The sequence below is a fragment of the Primulina tabacum genome, chromosome 17 (genome assembly GCF_025594145.1).
Source record: "Primulina tabacum isolate GXHZ01 chromosome 17, ASM2559414v2, whole genome shotgun sequence".
Lineage (NCBI taxonomy): Eukaryota > Viridiplantae > Streptophyta > Magnoliopsida > Lamiales > Gesneriaceae > Primulina > Primulina tabacum.
Window position 1 is genome coordinate 1952464 of NC_134566.1, and position 6472 is coordinate 1958935.

Consider the following 6472-nt stretch of genomic DNA (forward strand, 5'->3'; position numbering starts at 1 on the left):
TGATTGGCTTCAGGGAACATCAGTGTTTTCAAAGATAGATCTTCGATCAAGATATCACCAGCTGAAGGTGAAAGAGTCTGATGTGCACAAGACGGATTTCAGGACGCGTTATGGGCACTACGAGTTCATGGTGATGACCTTCGGTTTGAATAACGCGTCAATGATCTTTATGGATCTCATGAATCGCGTGTTTCAGCCATTTTTGGATCCGTTCGTCATATTTTTTATAGATTACATATTGATCTATTCGAAGTGCAGAGAGGAGCACAGTCAACACTTGAGAACCGCACTGTAGACTTTGAAGGACGGACATTTATATGTCAAATTCATCAAGTGCGAATTCTGGCTCGACAGTGTGGCATTCTTAGGTCACATTATTTCTAGGGATGGATTTGAAGTTGACCCCAGTAAGGTTGAGGCAGTCAGAGATTGGCCAATGCCTAAGAGTTTGAAAGAGATCCATAGTTTCTTGGGTCTAGCTGGGTACTACAAGAAGTTCATTAAGGGCTTTTCTTTTATGGCGGTACACATGACCGTCTTGACAAATAAAAATGTCAAATTAATTTGGGGGCCAGAGTGTCAAGAGAACTTTGAAAAACTGAAACAAGCGTTGATTTCAGCGCCAGTTCTAGCAATGCCATCAGGGCAAGTGTAGTGTGTGTTATACACGGATGCTTTGAAGCTTGGTTTGGACGCAGTTCTGATGCAGCAAGACAAAGTCATAGCTATGCATCCAGACAGCTGAAGGTTCATGAGAAGAATTACTCGACTCATGACCTCGAGCTAGCTGCAGTAGTATTCGCTCTGAAGATTTGGAAACACTATCTGTATAGGGAGAAGTGAAAGATTTTTACAGATCACAAGAGTCTGAAGTACTTCTTCATACAGAAAGAGCTGAATATGAGACAGCAGAGATGGTTAGAGCTGTTGAAGGACTATGACTGTGACATTAGCTACCATCTGGTCAAGGCTAATGTGGTAGCCGATGCACTAAGTAGAAAGACGGCAGTGGTTGCACAGTTGTCCGTTCAAAGACCATTGCATGCAGAGATCCAGAGATTTGAGCTTGCAATTTATGCTAGGGGCGATGCTTCTAATCTTTCTACCCTGAAACTACAGTCGACTCTGAAGGACAGGATTCGGGCCGGTCAGTTTTCTGATGAGAAATTACAAAAGTGGAGACCGAGGGACGAGTCTAAGGGTCTAAGGTTGTATTCTGTCGAGGATGGCGTAGTCCGATATCGCGACAGACAGTGGGTTCCTAGTGGTGATTCACTGAGAGAAGACATTATGAAGGAAGCCCACAACACCCCGTACTCTATTCACCCGGGGAGTACGAAGATGTATAAGGATTTGCAAACCTTGTATTGGTGTCTGGGCATGAAACGAGATATTTTGCATTTTGTATCTGAGTGCTTGACATGTCAGCAAGTCAAGGTAGAGCATCAGAGACCTGCAGGAAAGCTTAAACTGCTCGCTATTCCAGAGTGGAAGTGGGAGAACATCACGATGGATTTTATGACAGAGTTACCCAGGACAGTTAGGGGATATAATACCATTTGGGTGATAGTTGATCGGTTCACTAAATCAGCACATTTTCTACCGATCAAGAAGATTTTCACCATGGCTCAGTACGCAGAGCTGTACATTAGAGAGATAGTCAGATTGCATGAGATTCCATTGTCCATTGTGTCAGACAAGGACCCAAGGTTTACATCTGCATTCTAGAAGAGTCTGCATCAGGATTGGGTACCAAGTTTCTATTCAGTAAGTCTTTCCATCCTTAGACCGACATTCAATCTGATAGAGCCGAAGTTACCTCTCGTGGAGTTCACATACGACAACAGTTATCAATCATCTATGGGTATGGATCCTTACGAGGTACTTTATGGGAGAAAGTGTAGATCACCGATATATTGGAATGAGGTAGGTGAATGAGCAGAGTTGGGTCCAGAAATTGTCACACAGACTGCAGAGCTAGTAGTCAAAATCCAGGATTGGATGAAGACTGTTCAGAGCCGACAGAAGAGTTGTGCAGATAAGCGGCGCAGAGATCTATAGTTTGTTGTGGGAGATCACGTCTTTGTGAAGGTTGCACCTATGAAGAGTGTAATGAGATTTGGCAAGAAAGGCAAACTCAGTCCTAGATTTTGTTATAGTAGGTGCCCGTCAAGCCAAGTGTTGGCCGAGTGTTCACAATGAAACTCTATGTATAAACAATCTTTATTTTAATAATATTTGAAATTATTGTTTTTGCACATCTTTATCTATATACCCATGCTAGTTGCATAGATAAAGTCCTTGAATATACAAATAGTAGAGAGAATATTAGATGCTCATATGATGAGTATCATGAAACTCATATTTGCAATACTGTATATTTTAAACAGTTCTTAGTCGATTCAGCCGCCGCTAAGAAGGATATAGGCCGCTCGAGTTTGAGACTAGTATCTGCGATGTGAGTACCATGTTTCATTGGTAGGGGACATTGTGATGTCCGAACATGCAGATAGGTGCTCCTTGTAGAGTGCACTGAACAACACTCCATAAAGGACATTCCAATTGGTTCTCACTTCTCGAGTGGAAACGTCCTGGTTTATGGTTGTGCACCATTAGTCCTTATGATCCGGGACAACATTGACACTCTATGTGCTAGCATTGTACTTTGACTTGTTTACCGACTCTCATGGGGTAATCAGGTGGCAAGGTTGGGTGTTTTGTCGAAATATATAGGAGTCGATGCATTGTAGTCGGGGATTCACCGCTTATCTTTGGGTATGGATATCCTATGTGATCACATGTATATGTAGTATGAAATCTCTGATCAGAGTATGGTGGTAATTATGAAAGGGTTTCATAGATTACACCCTCGATGCAACTACGACATGACACATAGTATCGATTCTTTGATAGCTCTCGATATACCAATAGTTGTCGAATCGGTCGGGATATATGAGATGAAGTGACCATATTATACGCTAACCATAATTGAATGGTTCTTGCAGGCACTATCATTTGATACCTAGGGAATCATGTAAGCGATGCTGCTAGGCGTTTAATATGATTGGTTGGTTACTATCAGACTTGAGTGCTGACGTTCTTATTATCAAGGAGTTGATAAGTAAGAATGGAGCAACTGGGGTATGCTCATATAAGGACATGTTTAGTCTCGAATCACATTGAGATGTGAACCCACGGCTAGTTGTATCATTTAACTATTGAGGGTCACACAAGTGCTAACTTTCTAGATCCCGTTGAGAAGTAAAATAGTTCAATGTGTTTAACGGCTTATAAAGGAGTTTATAAGCGCAAATAAAAATAGAAGTATGACTTCTAAAAGGAGAATGTAACTTTTAATTTAAGGAAGTGTTCCTAAATTAAAAGTTGGCCAAACAAATAATGTATTTAAAATTGTGCTTTTCATAAACATTATTATGGACTTAATTAAATTAATTCAAGTGTTGAATTAATTAAACAATAGTGGGCCTAGTAGAGTTCAAATAATTAAATTAATTCAAGTGCTGAATTAATTAAATAATATTGAGTCTTGTAGAGCCCAATAGAAAATAATTAAAAACTAGTGGGCTTGATTAAAATCAAGTAAGATTTAATTAGTCTCAAATATGTTTGAGATATTTAAATAAAAGTTCATGGGCCTTGTAATTGTTGCAAGCCCAAATAGAATTGTATGCTTGGGAGATGAAAGGTTGGAGACAACTTTTTGAGTCAATGGGATGCATGCCTTTGGGACACACTTTAACTTTTTACACAACCAATAAAAATGTCTCCCCTTCTCTCCTAAACAAATGAGTTGGCCGAAATTTGCAAGAACCATTCTCCTTCATTTTTGGTTCTTCACTTGTTGACGAATGCACACACTTCTCAAAGAAAAATGCCATAATTTTTCTAGTGCAAAATTAGAGTTGATCTACCTTGTTAGCGGTGGACCTAATTTTGAAGAAAGGAGTCCATTTTGAGCAAGGAGTGGTGTTGGAAGCTTGTAGATTGTCTACCTTCAAGAGCCAAGTTGTTTACAACTTGGTTGGAGCCAAAAAACATCAATCCTTGTGATTGATAGGTATATTTCCTAAACACACTATGAATGTCATCTTTGTATTTATTGTATTTGCTACACATCTTAGTGTTTAGGGTGCTTGTTTTTGCTAGAAAAATAATTTCAAACTTTCGTTGCGCATTCGGGAACCTTAACTGATCCCCTTTGAAGTGGTATCATGAGCTATGGTTACTATTTTGTGTAGTATATACATGATATTATATTGAGGTCAATTTTTAACCGCATAAGACAATCAAAACGACAAATCGAAGGCCGGTTTTTGGGCAATTTTTTGGCAGCAAGTTGCTGCCCATTTCGTTCAGCTTGGGCTGCCCGAACAGCCCCCTTCGAAAATTAAAAAAAAATTGTAAGTTGGCCGGAATCCGGCGACGGAGCTCCGGCGACGGCGATGATGACTAGGGCTTTTAAAAGTGTTTTGGAATATCAAAGTGTCAGGGCCTTGAAGTTGTTGGGCCATTAGATGGTTAATACAATTTGTGAATTTAAATGGGCCAAAATGTTTTTGGTGAAAAATGATTTTTTTGGGCCCTTAAGTTTAAATTTACAAAAGTTGTACATATTTTCTCATGAAATAAATAATTGAAGTTGGACTTTAATTATTTATAGTAAATTGTGATTTACAAGAAATTCGGTTGTAAATAAATTAATTAGAAAGTAGACAAAGGAGTTTGTATACTTTGTTGATTTAGTTTATAATCGTGGCGGTTAGTGATTGAATCAAGATATATAATATTGGATCAATTGATTATTGTGATAATTAATTGATGGTGTATGATATATGATATTATGCATTAAGGATGATCAAAAGACCAAACTCAATTTGCTAGGTGTATGCTAGGATATTTTGTGTTGAATGATTGTAATAATTATCAATTTATAAGTGAGCTTGGTTTATGGCCCGTTCCCACCCCATGAGATGTATCCCTATTTGTCATGGATATTTATTTGTAAATATTAGTATAGCGGAAGATCAAGATTGGAAGATGGTGGCCTTGATGATTATGAAGATCGAAGACATGTAAATATTGAACGCTTATGTAAAAGTTGCATTTGCATCCCATGCATTTCCCTAGGATTGGACCTAGGCCCATGTTTAGCTCACACGGGCCATTAGTATTGGGAAAATTGATCATCCTTGTTTTGTTTACTGTTTATAATATATGCATGATATGTTTTAAATAATGAGTATGTGCGTTATTATTATAATAATAACAAAGTTGCATGAATCCGGCAAACATACGATCAAACATGGCGAGCTTTAAAATAAAATTAATGATGAGACCTTTCAAAATTAAAAACCCTCATTTTGAATAAGATTCAAAATTAATATCAAGCCCGAAAAGGGGAATTATAAAGGTGTTTATAATTTTCATGTCTTCCATCAACAATGGGTGTATGATGAACGCTACCCGTGTTCGGGGCTCGACTCATATTATTATTGGGGGGGGGGGGGGGGCTGGATACCGGAAAGCTGGAAAGCTGTGACATCCATTGACATGGTGATGTGAACTACGTGGAACTCCCATGATTTCGGCTCCTGTTATTGAGGGAACTCATGGCGACCGTCCATTAAGGTTCAACATCGATGGGTAAGGCTTGACACGTAAAGATGAACGACGTCATATTATTGGGTCCTAATCAAACGTGAGACAAAAGTTTACGTAGATGGTTGCATGGTGATTCAATTGGAAACTACCTTTTAGGAATTATGATTGGCTGATATTATTCGGGATCATAATTTGCTAATTTGACCTTACGTACCTACTAAGGAAAGGAGTTTCTCGTTTTCACTAGAGGGTAGTGAAAAATGTCAAAACAGTGGGAGCGAAAATTTATGAAGTAAAAGTCCATACTTTATATCTTACTAAATATTTTAAAATAGTTATTAAGATTTATCTGTTTTACTTTTCAATACTTTTTGACAATGTCTTCGATTCGCAATCCGCTATCTGTAATACTCGACAAACACGTATTAACCGGACCTAATTACCTCAATTGGCTAAGAAATCCGAAAATCGTCTTGAATTCGGAGAGGATAGCATATACACTTACTCAGTTGCCCCCTGTTGAGGCTCCGACTGACTACACTCCTGAGGAATTGCAGACTTAGAAGGAATGGTGTGACCATGACTTGAAAGCCAAGTATTATATGAAGGCTTCTATGAATGATAACAAGTCGGTTTTTATGTGGGTTCTTCATCTGGTACGAAGATTGGTCCACATGGGAAGGGAAAGAAGCGTTCTTTCCAAACGTACCAAGAAGATCGTGCCCTTGAAGAGGCAATCTCCGAGTCCCGCTGTGGCAGCCATACCAGTGAAGGCTGACAAGACTGTTGATGTATGTCATCACTGCAAGAAGTCTGGACATTGGAGGCGTAACTGCAGAGAATATCTTGC